This window comes from Chelmon rostratus, chromosome 16, assembly GCF_017976325.1.
Source record: "Chelmon rostratus isolate fCheRos1 chromosome 16, fCheRos1.pri, whole genome shotgun sequence".
Taxonomy (NCBI): Eukaryota; Metazoa; Chordata; class Actinopteri; order Chaetodontiformes; family Chaetodontidae; genus Chelmon; species Chelmon rostratus.
The window spans coordinates 8,426,304-8,438,576 of NC_055673.1; the positions used below are offsets into that span (position 1 = coordinate 8,426,304).

General features: G+C 42.5%; 1 protein-coding gene across 1 annotated transcript in view; it reads left to right on the forward strand.

The window, feature by feature from the left end:
• Positions 1–12,273, forward strand: part of LOC121619620 (oxysterol-binding protein-related protein 10) — a 72,560-nt gene that overhangs the window by 49,508 nt on the left and 10,779 nt on the right. The window lies entirely within an intron of this gene.

The following is a 12,273-nucleotide window of genomic DNA, read 5'->3' on the forward strand; positions in this document are numbered from 1 at the left end:
GGTTGCAGGTGCATGCAGCAAGGTATGAGTGTGTAAGACATTGGGATTTTTTTTGTATGCTGTTATTTGATTTTTGCATTTCCTCTGGGCACTTTATCTTGGCGACTTTAGTGAGGCACTCTTTTATAAAATTGCCAGGGGCTTTCTGTGCCAGGTGATGAGCTGGGCTACTTCATGGATAGTATTTTCTTGTATTTTGTTGGCTCCAAAAAAATGCTACAGTTGAACTAGGCTAGATGTCAGTTTTTTGGTTTTCTGCTCATGCTCTTTGCGAAGAAGGCAATATCTTCATTTTAAGATAGGGTGTATTTAATCAACTGAGGTAAATGTTTTCATTGAACGATAATCAACGTAGCTCATGCAGTTGTTCGACATGGGACCAAACTCTTGTGTTCAAACTAAGAAGTGTAATGACAGGCCTTGCTATTGGTTGTTCAAAATGATAGCAACATCTAGTGTTTAAACTAGGATGTGCCATGTACATATCTGGGACAAGTTAGCTGGAGAACACAATGGAAACACAGCCTTAACCTAGTCCAAGTTAAATAAAAACAGATAACAATACCACTGAAACTGAATAGTTAATAAAAGTGTTTCTTATTTATTTGCTAGTGCTGGAGACTTTTTAACAATGTAATTATACGTATAAAATGTAAATATATCGAGGGTGGGGTTGTGAATATGACGGTAACTGCAGCAGGTCCAGCTATGTCGCGTCATCAGAAACAGACGTCGCTTCACGTGACGCTTCAGAGGAAAGGACGTCTTAATTTTCATAAAACATATTTCCTCGTTTCTTCTCTCCTTGCGTGGTTTCCTTGCGTCCTCTCGTGCATCCCTGGTGGGAGGGACTAAGACGCAAGGAAAAGACGCAAGTGAGGGAAACGAGGATGCAATTTTGAGAAATGGGATCCACCCAATAATACCGTCTCCGGTACGTTTCCGGAAGTCTTCACGCTGAAAACACAGAGGGAGCGGCAAAGGTGCACATGCCCTGCTAATTAGAAAGGAGAACATCTTTTTGAGCATTATTACCATGTTTTGGACTAAATATTTGTACTGCAGTGGATCGTCCCTTTTTGTTGTTGTGTTATTGATCTGTGGATTACGAAGAGATGTAATTGGTGAGTTGCCTTAATGTTTCCTCAATTTTAAAAACGGTTATTTGTCTGCTGTTGGGGTTTTATTGTGCCTTCTGTTGTGATTTTGAAAGGCTTTGCATCAGTTGATTCACGAGAATCTTAGCTTTCTAACGGTGTGTGTAAACGGTTCTGTCAATAGACCGGAAGAAAAATAAACAGCAATAAATTGTTACTGTTTATTCTCACCGCAAGCGGGATGTCTGAACGTAAGGTAGGCCGTCCATCATGTTTCACTACTTTTTTGAGTCAACGTTATATTACGCCCATTTACTCACCCAGACAACTTTGGTGGCATTTGGAGTCGTTTTGAAGAAGTTAGCCCCAGAGGAGCGGCGCATATATCCGTATAATGCGAGTACTCGGGGCACCAATGCGCAGCCTCTATATAACGCATAATCTGTGGCGAAACTCGTTCATATTCCAATATTTTGTTATGATATGCTGGTGCTATTCCCCTCTGAGCCCTTGGTGGCATGTTATCAACATCCGGCGTCTCTAGACAACTACTTCTGACGTGGATGATGTCATTACCAAACGCCGCGCATAAGGTCCAGGTTGTAAAAAACGAAAGTTATCCTTTAAGTGCATTGGCCATCTTCTTGCATTAAATAGATCAGCGGCGTAGTCTCAAGTATTTGATGTCTGACTTGCCAAAAGCCCTTGAAGACACCAACAAAGACATTTTCAGAACAGTGCTGCTCTTAAAACAATGAAGAAGCTGACTACATTACTGTAGTTACTGTGATGGATTACCTGTCTTTTCAAACCTCTGTAACTTGATTTCCATGCTATACTGAAGTTAATTAAAAGGGAAAAGCTACTTGCAGATATGAAATGCTATAAAAAATGTGAATGAAATAAACAGTTCATTCATTCCTAATTCACAAACTTCCTCTGTGTGCCAGTGGACCGAAACAAATCTGTCTGTGATGATGCTGATGCAATTTCTGCTTCACTTTCATTTCATGTTAGCCCTTGTTGCCCAGCAGGAGAAGCATCTGGTTTCTGAAAGTTTTAACAGAACTGCTGTCAAATAAGTGGGTCACACAGTATAGAGCTAGAACTGAGCCGATCCCAGAAGGGGGCTCCATGAATTCCTGCCTGCCTGCCGCAGAGAGGGGCTGTCTAACTGTCTGGACCACCCTGCATCAATGACAAGAAAAGCAGGTCAGGTGACCCTGATGTAATTGTGTTTCAGTTGGGTGGAGAGAAAGAGGGCCGGATGAAAGTGTGAAGCTTAGAGGGTGAGACATTGGTGCTTTAATTGCTTTCTGCCCCAAATGGTAAGCAGACATTTTAAAGCTGTGGTACAGCTCTGCACGGACCTTCGGCTCATTATTTTCGATACCATGTTGCTCGTATTGACAAGTGGCGAAGAGTGAGGAAGTCGTGGAGGGGCGTCTATGAGAAGTTGCACCGAGAGGGGCCGGGTCTTGGCGAGGTTCACGTCGTGGAGAGCGGACCCTATGAGGCGTTAAGTTTTGCTGGCCAACCGGCTCCTGCTGCCGTTTGAACTTGTGGATTTGGTGGCAGGGCTTCGTGGAGTGATACGAGGCAGCAGAGAGAGAGGCGGAAGGTTTTACATTGTGTATGCTCAATTGTTAAATTGATAGCATTTGCAATGCTGCGGCTTTAATCATTTAGTTAAAACACTGATTATTAACTTCAAAGGACGATGCCCACCCCAAAGGAAGTGAGTTGTACCTGTTTTAATCTCTATGAAGCACAATTAAACATATTGCATTATTGTGATAGAAGACATGGTTGTTCAAAAGCAGCTAACTTTCCATTTCTTGCATTTTGCTTTTTGATTTTTGGTGGTGTTTTCCTTGTTCCCATGGATACCTTGGAAACATAGATGAAATGCTACAGTGGATTTTTCAGTAATGTAAAACATCAGCATGCAATCAAATAGCAAGGACGCGATTCCAGACTCACCCCACCTGCATGGAGTTATTTTAGTATAGTTTTTTTTATCTTCCCTGTAGCCCACAATGCACTGTAAAAAATGCCAAATTGCAAATGTATGGAATCATAATCTGTAGTTGAAGTATGCAAACCATGGTAAAAGTAAGGATGATCATGTCATGACGACAGTTCCTCTTTGCCGTACCGCTGAAGTCGGAGCGAAAGGGGGGCTCCTGCTCTTGTGGATGTACATGGCGACCTGCTGCTGCCTTTGGAGTTGATGATAGTTCAGATTTTTCCAACTCCCTGTGTGACCATGGCAACCACAGACACCAAACTGAGGGAAATAATACAGGAGCTGATTTTACAGGCATCGTATATCTTCCACCACTTCACCAGCACAGAGGAAGTATTAGTGAAGAGAAACAGTGTTGGGGCAACATCAACTTCCAAATGTGTAAATGCCTCGGTTGTTCAAATTCAGAGAGCGAGGCAGCGAGAAGGCTGAAAGAGACAGGCCTCTAATTACTGATTATACGTCTATTCTGTGCCATGAAAGCACCAAAAGAAAAATGAAAGCAATACAGGTGGGAAGTGAATGATGTACGGTACGAAATAACTTTTAGTACCAGGTGTAAATGAGGTATTGGTCACAGATCAGACAATGTGGTGGATGCCGGTGTCAGAACAGCAGAGCAGAGCAAAGGTTGTTCACCATGTAAACACAGATCAATTTCCTGTAACACCTCTGTGACATGAATCACATTGATCTTTGGTTCTGTCATCCTATTATTCAAACACAGCAGAATAATACAATCCTCGGCTGTGAATAGCAAGATGAAGATTAATGGGGCAAGTATCATCTCAGCAGCATTAACTGCCACGCCCGCTCTTAATAGCCTTTTTGTCAAGCGTTAAACTTGTTTCATTGCTTGTCACAAGGCTCTGTTGTGAAACATTGAGGGAACAGCCTGTTAAACTCTCGTGTCAGATCTTATAGTGGGATGACACTTATTTAACCACAGAACGAGGTATACGGGGCAGGGAGGGACTTTCTACCCTTGATGGGAGCAGTGAATCGACACCCCGCCTAAGGACTTAGCTGTCTGGCAGCGGTCTAATCTAGAGGCACAGAGATGTAATATGTCATGTTAATGATCATTTTCTATTGACATATGAGTGTAAAATGGGTATTAAGGCATTGCTCTGTCAACCCATTCACAGCTAATTGTCAAGCTGTTCAACATACTTCATAGCGCACAATTAAGAGCGGAGAATGGAAGGCAGCTCATAATGGTGATTTGGCACCTTTAAAGACATTTCAGACAGTATTATGGTAGTTATGATTCAGGGGGCCTCGGCCAGCCATCTGCACTGACATTCCTGCCGCTGTCAGTATGTTTCTGCCCAACGCAGTGTGCTATTAGGATACTGTGCTCCACTAATGAGTAATGGGAAGTTAGGCCTGCCTTGAAATAAGATGACATTGAGGGAACTGTAATAATGTCCATCAGGCAATCGAACCAAGAAATTGCACATATTATATATCATGATGTATTCAAAACTCAACCATAGGCTTCTGTACCACAGCATAATTGGTCTTTGTTAATCTGCAAATTATGTGAAAACTTCTCTTTCTTCACACTGTCATGTAATGTATATTGTCAGTAATGAGGCATACTCTATAGCTTTGGTGTTATCCCACCAAGGAATGCAAGAGGACTTTTTTTTGTTGCCTTTCTTGACACCTCATTGTATTTTATCTTATCAAGTGCAGACAGTAAATTAGATATTACCTCTCAAAAAGTTGTCAAGCCTCTCATTAACTGTGTAAACAATGTCAGTGGTCTATTAAGAGTCTGTAAAAAAAAATGAAAGTGTGATCTTCTCTCCAACGTAGAACGTCTCTGTAGTTAGTTATCTCATTTTGCATCGACACGTTCAGACTTCGCCTCACTCCGTCACCACTCTGTAAAACTCTGCACTTCCCTCCCGCATGTTTCTCGGCTCTGCCCTGCAGCTTGAACCAGATTTCATTAGAGCCTTCAAAGATGCTGTGGCCTGCGTTTGAAGAAGAAGGCCAGAGAGACGGAGGAGATGCAGCGCAGATTGACAGGGCGCATTACTCCAGCTCGACCCTGACGTTTATTCATCTTTTAACGAGATGCAGCACCGTCATCCATCTGATTACTCCCCGTCCAGTCAGAGCGGTTGAAAGTGGAAGGGGATGGGAGGGCTGAGAGATCCTTCTTGAGTTGATTGTCTTAAACTTTGACACACTAAAGCTGATATTTAGATAAAGAGGGGCAGAGATTGAGGGTGTAATCATTTATCTCCTGTGCAGTCTGACATGATAACAGTGGATCTGGTGAGATGGTTATTTTGCCATCTTGTGGTGGGGAAACACAATGCAGATAGAGTTAAAGGCAAAATGCTTTGGGTCACTGGCTCAGGAGGTTTGGTATTTTATATTTTTAGTGGGCAGCCAACACTAGAAACAAGAGACGGTACATGCATTATTAACGGTTTTAATGAAGTGTTGTTGGTCAGATGTCATTAAATGATGGACAAAATTTTCACTTCAGTACTGCTCAAGGATCCAATCTCCAGTTTCTAATCCTGGTTGTTTGCCAGTTCATCATTTTCCCTGTAATGACGTGAGTAGTCTTGAATGCGAGGCAGAAAATACATTAACCCAGAATAATAAAGGTTTGCTATTTGAATTATTTAGCGCCACAGTCGTGTTTGATATTCGCTCCTAGTATGCAGGCAACAAGAAGGAAGCACAGGGCCCAAGTGTGACTGGGAAAATGGAAGAAAAATTGCTAGTGCTTGCAGAAATCAGGTGCTTAATGCATTTGCAAGAGCGCCAGTGCACCTCCTCGCCATGTATTAGACTGTGGAAATAAGATGCTGCTGGAGAACAGAGATTCAATGACAGTCCTTCAGTTAGTTCTGTATTGACAGAAAAGGCAGAGTAGGAGAGTTCTTCTCTCCCGAGTGCCTGTTGGTTGAGTCCTTTCTTTCTGGTATTCATGTGTATCGGTTAAAAGTGTATTGTGTTTAATATTTGCACATTTTTACTCACACTGTTCTTTTATGTGCTATTCAAATATAAAAAAGGTGGAAATCCTCCAGGAAGGCAGTAGTTATATTTTTAATTCTTTGTTCTCTTCTTTTCTTGCATTTCGTGCTAAAAACTTTCTATATCTAAATGAGTGTTTCTTCTTTATTCCAGCAGAGGGCAGCAAAGTCTTAGGTGCAGCTGCTCTTCTGTATGATTCAGTATATACAGTACCAGTCTACTGCACTGCCAGGGAGAGATTTACATGTGAACTCAAGAGTAATTATAACACTTAAACAATGCCAATAACATCAATGTCTAATTTAGATAAGCATGTGTGGTCAGCGTGCAACCTTCAACAAAACAATGAACTTAAATGCTTATTTGAGCTAAATGAATACAATTTGTTTTTGCTGTTTTGCTCTAAACCTGCAACCAACAGTCAACCAAAGTAATAAAAATCATTTACATGATGGTGCCCTGATTTTACAAGTCTTATAAAGATCCTGTCAGTCCCGGAGTGAAAACATCACATAAAGAGCTGCGTGTTCTCAGGTCTCAGCTCAGGGTGGAAAATATCACCCATGACTCACCCTCTGCTCTGTAATCCACTCTCTTTATTGAACTCGAGATTTACTTTGGGAAATTGGAAATGACATCTGCCTGCTGGAAAATACTCTTTCTCCTCTGTCTCTTTGAGCACTTCTGTCAGAGACATCACAAACTTTGTTTTAAATCGAAGCTTCTTGCTGTTTTTTTCTGAACACCTGGCATGAAACACCACAAGAATATGCTCGATTTCCTCTTTGCACATATGCACATACAAAGACATTTTGTAATATTTGTATAAGGGCTGCAGCTTACTTTAATCACTGATTAACTGGACAGTTATTTTCTCAATTCGCTGATTAGTTTTTTGTCTATAGAGCGTCAGAACTCTGTCCTGTGATGTGTGGTTGGCGAGAAGCGAGGTTGAGTTGCTTTTTAAAGTTCATTGTTCTGAACTGCAAGGTGTCTTTGTTGCTTTAATCTTCCTCAAAGCTCCTCGACAAAGACGTCTGAGGGTTTGAAGTTTCTCACTTCTTAGTTTTCTTTTGGCTTCTTTTCAGAAAAAGAACAGTTCTGCAGAGACTTCCATTACCCTCTGATTAAAAACTGGAGTGCCAAAGTGGGAATGTGTGTGATTAGCGGGTATACTACATACTAAATTAAGCCTTACATTTTGAGTGGGTTGGCATTACTTGCTGCTTTGTTGGAACAAAGAAACAAAGAAGACAAAAAGTGTTGATTATTTTAAGGTAGTTCACCATGTAACTATTCACAAGATTAACCGCCTGCATTGCTTTTGTTGTGCCACATATTTGTATCAGTTTGTTACCAGGTGGAACCAGATACAGAGGGTGTATAGCTCATTTTACTGCCCACAGTGGTGCATTTGCAGCCATTCTGCCATTCCGTTGACGTGTGTGTAGTTCTTGTCACCAATTTGGACATATCATCAGAGTGATGGTACTGTTTGGTTTGTCCGTTTTGGGCTACTGTAGAAACATGGTGGCGCTCCACGGAAGAGGACCAGCTTCCCTACGTAGATATGAAGTGCTCATGGAAAAACATGAAAATATGAGTTCACCTTCAAAAACAGCGTTAAGATTTGACTCAAAACCGTTGCCGTAGACAACAGCACAGTCTTATTGTTTTGTGCTTAGTGTCTCAACATGTAGCTACAGTATGTTGTAATGTTTTACTGATGAATTGCCCCACGTTTAACAGACAGCGGCCGCAGGATGACTCACCACCAAGTGTGATGGTGTACGGTGTCTTTTATCTGTGTGTGTGTGTGTGAGAGAGAGAGAGTTCCTAACCACTGTGTCTGTATTTTATATCCTCTCATTAGATGCTCTTCTGCTCATTATGATTTATACATGAGGCACCGAAACTCAACATCTCAGCGCGCCTCTTTTTTTTTTTTTTTTGAAGTGGGAGAGATTTGGGCAGTCTGATCCTGGCACTGTGTTGTGTTGCTTTCTCATTCATAACCATTCAGGTGGTGCGTTTCTACGCCTGTGCTTTATTTGTGGCAGTTCTGTGCATTGTATCTCCTGTTTTTTGGTACCTGAGAGCTCGACTGTTTTGCAGTATAACCATGTAACCCAAAATGCTAATAGCTTTACAACCTACTGCTAATCATTCGCTCAGTCGTGTGTGTGTGTGTTTGTGTGCTGTAGTTCTCTGCACAAAATGTTTTTAGACATTTATGTCCTAAATTGAGACTAAGCAGTAAATGCAGCGCAGTCTGTTCAGACATCTGTTACCATTTAAATGCCTTTTAACGCTACTAATTAACGTTAAAAAAAATGACTTCAGGTCTTATTACACAGCTGCAAACTCGTCGCCTTCCAGTGAAAGTCACTGTTGTGATTGAAGAATGTGGCACCCAGGTGATTCATGTAGATCGTGGGTTTGTTTGGGTGGGGCAGACACATTGCTCTTAGGGCTTCTTGACCTCATCTTTGTAATGTGTCCATAGTGAGTCTTGTTTGGCCCAGCGGCAGCAGCGACACACTGAAAGCGGTGCGTCGCAAAGCGAAGTTCGGCCCTATTCTCAGAGCTGTCACCTCGTTATATTAAACAGTGTCAACACTTGTATACGTTATGTAAAATGACAGACGCACGGTAGAAATAAGCTGTAGGTTTGAGATAAATGCCAAATGGGAGCCACACTGGGAGCTTTTCAGTCGCTCAGTGCAAGTTGACTCAAAACATACCTGACATTTAACAGAGGAAGTGGAGCTCGACAAATACACCCAGTAGTTCTACTTTAGTTATGAAACCGTCAGTTTATTAGAATATGCTGCTCCTCCAGACAGTGATCCGGATAAGCATAAAGCACACAGTCAGGGTGTGGAAGTTCAGTGATTATGAGGCGACTAAATGTCAAATTGGACAGGAGGTGTTTTTCTGTGATTTTGAACATGATTATTAGCGTTACACACACAGACATGGCTGCCTGAGGGTTTCCTGAGAAGGACCAAACACATCTAGTCGGCTGCAGTCCTGACAGCGAAAATACCACGTAGATCAGCAAGAGGTCAGAGGTGAGCAGGCGGGACAGCGCTGTACAGAGAGTGTTGGAGTCCAATCCTGTTATCACTCTGATGTGTTCATCTTAGACTTCTAAAAATCCACACTTCAGGCTTTGTAAGTCGAAATGAATGCGTGGAGTTATGAGTGTGCTGCGTGGAGTGAAAATGTACAGGGGCAAAAAAATGTCACTTCACTATATCAGTTTATTGGTTGTAGGCTTAATGACATCAGAAGAAATGTCAATATCATTATGTTTGAAACAGCATGCAGCATCAATATTAATGCTAATCTTGTTGTTAACAGCAACAGCACACACTGACTGACAGATCATTCAGACTACAGCCTCCACAGAACTTTCTATTGTTGGAATATGTTTTAAAAGTGGTGACTGATCTAAAGGTCCAAATACAACTCACTTATTAGTTGATTAGTTTATGGACAAAAAATGAATCAACAGCTATTTTGATAATTTATTTATCAAGCAAAAAAATGGCAAACCCTGGTTCCAACTACTGAATTTTATCTATTTTTTAAATAACATATCATCATAAACTGAATATTGAAATCTGTGCACATGCTCACTGCTGTGACAGACTTATTAACAGTATGTCAATTTAAGCTTGTTCACTAAGCGAACTTGATTCAAACACACAGTCGAGGATTGTGCATTAGTTTGCATGACTTCCTTACAATTTCTCTCATAGATCAACCATTGGGACACTTCCTGTATTGGCTGCTGATCATATTGAAATCTCTTACGTGCAGCAGAATAAGTTGAGGTCCCGGTTACACATGTTCAGAACTAGTTGTTACGATATGTTCTCCAACCACGTCGGAAAGAAGAAGTGTTACTAGTTATTCCTAAATGGCGACACCAGACGGCCGTTAGAATATGCAGATGAACATCATAGTGACAGAAGTAGTTGTGTCCAGTAATAAAAAAGGCAGCTGAGAGAGAGAAGTTCAAATCTTTTCTCCTTTTTCACCTCTGCACAGCCAACCATCAAGCTTTACTATTAGCACCCACTCACTAATGTCTCATTATGGGTTTCATAAAGTTACAGAAATACAGAAAGGCACCAACCATCTGACAGACGTCTCTGAAGACGAGGGACATTTCTTGGTGAATTTGTTGAAGTTAAAAACAAAGTTATGTTGCTGTCTTCAGCAGACAGGGATGTTTAGTTCTTACAGTATCTCCAAAATCCAAACTACAAACTATAATTCTATACAATATAACACATGCATTCATCATATGCACATGGTACAATACATGTTAGTTGTTTTGTTTTTGTTTGGAGGGGGTTTCTGGAGCTGTTTAACCATCCAATAAGCAGCTCTGAAGAGGGATACTGGCCCTTTAAGACTTCAGGTTCATGGTCAAGTTTAGCAACAAAGCAGGTGGAAACACGTCCTACTAATTACAATCTAGCCGGAGCTGGGTGGAGACAAAAAAAATTAATTAGCACAACAAAGCTGGCCTCTCCGGTGCTGGCGATGACTAATAGTGCAGGTTACCACTTTACCTTTTCCTCTGTTGACGGTGCCCAAAGGAGTGGGAGGAGGGGAAATCCACTTTACTGTAACACGGACACTTCAAAGGTGGAGCTAGAAAGAGGACACTTCTGTCGGGGAATGATTTCACAGCAAAAAGGTTCAGGAGTTGAGTCTCATACACTCAGCACTACCCCCCCCCCCCCCCCCCCCGGTTCTCAGATGGACTTTCGACAAAAAAAGAAAGAAAAAGAAGATGGACGTGATGATGATAGGGGGTGGAGAGGTGGGCTGGTGAAGGAGGACAAGCCCTCCAAGTTTATCCCGTTCAAACCGAGAAGGAAAAGGAGTCTTTGAAGTGGGAGCACGAGCAGACTTGGTCTATCTAAGCCTCCTGCAGACGCCCACACACTCCCCTGATGACGAGAGAGAGAGACAGACAGACAGACAGACAGCAAAGAGAAAGAAACAGAAGAACTCACAGCGAGAGCAACAAAAGAGAACAGGGTGGAGGTGGGAGAAGCCATGCGAACGGATGAGGGGACGGTTAAGGAGAAAGACGGTGATGAAACAGAATAGCGGATGGCATGAATGAGGAAGACGAGGGGAGGGAGGGTGAATGGAAGGCACAATGACAGATGACAGCGCGAGGGCGGAGGAGGAGAGAGGAAGAATGAATCAAACATGAGATTGGAGTCAATTAAAAGGAGGACTGTCAGGCTGGAACGAATGTGGAGAAGAAGACAGTTACTGAAGCGAGAGACAGAGACGGAGGGCACGATAACTTTATTTATAACACATCTCTGACACAAAGCTGCAGCCCAAAGTGCTATTAGTAAAAATAGCATAAAAATATAACAAAAAGTTTGGTACCAATACAACATTAACAATGATACCAGCAAGAGAGTTGGCTGTTCTAAGCTCTGAGGGGGGGTGTTCCACAGTTAAAGGCCATAATAACAGAACAAACCACTGCCAGACTAATTAACCACGCTGATAAACACACCCCTGCCACTCGTGCTCGATAGGAGCAGAAAGGTGGAGGTGTAGAAGGAGGGGATAAAGGCGGGGACGCCATGTCAGAGGGAGACGGGAGGGGGGGGTGTAAAAATGGAAAGAGATGCAGGGAAACACGCCAGAGGGATGCTGGGAGGATGCGGAGGGAAACGTCACTGGGACTTTCCCTGAGCTCTCTCTCTCTCTTTTTTTTTTCCTCCCTCCTCCTCCCTGTTTTTTCAGAGTGGGTGGTGGGCAGAGAGGAAAGAGGCTCTCTCTGCAAGTCACGCACAGCACAGCAGCTCACCACCTCACCTCAGCCACATTGTACATCTCTGTAGCAAGACCCGGGACTCCTTTAAGAGGGCTGCTCACTCAGTCAGCAAATCCAGTTGCGGAAGAAGAGTGTTTTCGTCCGCGGTGCCCGTCGGAGCTTTAAAACCCTTTGAGAGACGCGGTTTCTGACAGGTTTTCCACCAATTTAACTGGATTTTACAGTGACTCCAGCCTCCTGCAGCGGCTGTCCTGTTAGAGCAGGAAAGAGCTTGAACTTCTCTGCCTTTGGCTGGATTTCACCGTCGCTCG